Consider the following 2,070-nt stretch of genomic DNA (forward strand, 5'->3'; position numbering starts at 1 on the left):
GAGTTTTGGTGCCTATACCCTGAATTTTAACTTTGATAACCTCAGCTACTGCTTAACTCTGCAAATACCTACTTTCAATAGATGCTTCAACTCAACATCAAAAAATCCTATTTAAGCACTCTTAAAGTTCTATATCTACACATGCTTACTAGCACTTTAGTGTTCGTAGGTCAGAGAAGTGCGACTTCTACCCCACATCGAAGGTCAATGGAGATCCAGACACAAACCATTTCTTCTCTCCACCCTTCCCTCCTTTTCTCTGTTGGGCTGGATGATGATGCCTGCTGCTTTTTTTTTTTCCCCTCAAAGCAACAGTGACGATGATCATGATCCTGTGTTTTCACGCAAGAGCTTGGCAGTTGTGGCAGTCTTCCCAGGATATGCATTAGATGCCACAAAGTAAGTGACAGTCTTAAACATTGTAAACAGTCCATTAGGACTTCTTCTATCCTAACCAAGGGGAGTGCTGTCTTGCTCTCATTTCATATTTCCAAGGTACTGGGGAGATGGACATAATTCCCTTCTGAGAGGCTTGAAATTCACATTTCCTGCCTCCCTAGAAAGTGTTATAATGATCAGGGGAGAGACTGGGGTGGGACATTTTTCCTCTTGTAGGTCTTCCCTTCAGCAGGGAAGGGAGAGAAAATTGGATTCACTATGTCAGAGGGAAGAAGAGTGGTCATGGCTACGATGCCTACTGGCTAGGGCACTCGCCTAGCCACAGCCTTGGCTTCCTCAGGATTGCTTCTGCATCTTGCACTAAGCAGCTATTGCATGAAGTACCTAAACAGCCCTGAGATCAGCATGTGGAGCCCAGGACGTCCCTTACCACCTGAGTGCAAACTAAACAGAGTTTAGTCCAGCTCATTTCTAATTCTTTCCTAAAGTTGTCTTTCCAACAGGAGAGCTTGAGAGTACCCCCAAATCTCTTGTCTAGTGGCCAGAGTACTCTAAGCAGCTGTGGCTTTATGGGGGGTGGAGGGGTAGGAAAGGGCAATAGCAGGGCTTCGCTGCATTTCACACTTTTGGCCAATTGCACCTGCTCAGATATCACACACTTGTGAATTACACGATGTGACAGTGGCCATGCAACTGCACTACATATTTCCCTCTGCACTTAGATCAGAGCTGTGTCTGTCCCTGCCTCCTAGGAAGTCTGAATCTCCTCAGGGTCCTGGCTTCTGCTCCATGGGGCTGAAAATTTGGTATCGCAAAGCCTGGCCCTGCAGTGACAAAATTCCTCTTTTGGACCCAGCAAGTATAATGTGGGAGTGAAGCCTAATGATACTTTGGTGCCATTCAGTCCTCGGTCTTGTAGGTGATACTGCCAGTAATAACTGGCAGTGATGGGCATTTAGTTATGGCAGTGATATTTTGTTACGGGAACTCCCATCCACTGCCCACTGAACTGAGACCACAGGTGTCACATCGCAAAGGCAAGTGAGCAGTTCCTCAGTAGTAAGAGCTTTGGATGGCTCTTGTGCACAGTCAGATTTAAAAACAGGGGAAGGTCTTACAGACCCCACTACTGGTCAACAGAGCCACTGATTCCTGAAGCATGGCCGGCACACAAATATGAAAGTCACATTTGTGACGCAGTGCACGGTCTTCTTAGGGAAAGGGCTTTGGGAACTTCCCATACAGACGTGGGCTGCGTCTCCTCCTTGTACGTACTGCAGGGGAAATGGAAGACGAGAAACACCAAGGGTGGGAATTAAGACTGTGTTTTCATTTCCTCTTTCTTGTTTGTTACTTGGTCCTTCTCTAGTAAAAGAAAAAAAAATACGGCAACAAAAAAACCCAGCTGCACCTGGGTTTTTACATAAATGTTCTCTTGCACTTCAACTCGTTCACCTCCTGGCAACACTGAACTCCAGAAAATACAGCGCACTCTCTCTTTAAGAAAGACTGCTCCCTGCCTAGCTGTTGACTTGCCTGAAGGTGAGACCTCTGCTTAAATTCATGGCTCCAGCTGTCAAAAGCAAAGAAAAGCAGCTTTTCCTTGGCGGCTCTCTGCTTTGGGTAGAATTTGACATCTTCCTCAGTCAGCAGAATTTAATCAGCATCAAG

At 46.1% G+C, this 2,070-nt stretch overlaps 1 non-coding gene across 1 annotated transcript; it reads right to left on the bottom strand.

Moving 5' to 3' along the window:
- Positions 1-373: 373 nt before the first annotated feature.
- LOC143163894 (U6atac minor spliceosomal RNA) lies at positions 374-493 on the bottom strand. Its single transcript, XR_012995984.1, has one exon. It is a non-coding gene; the product is annotated as a U6atac minor spliceosomal RNA (small nuclear RNA).
- Between the last annotated feature and the right edge of the window lie 1,577 nt (positions 494-2,070).

Source organism: Aptenodytes patagonicus, chromosome 7 (genome assembly GCF_965638725.1).
Source record: "Aptenodytes patagonicus chromosome 7, bAptPat1.pri.cur, whole genome shotgun sequence".
Lineage (NCBI taxonomy): Eukaryota > Metazoa > Chordata > Aves > Sphenisciformes > Spheniscidae > Aptenodytes > Aptenodytes patagonicus.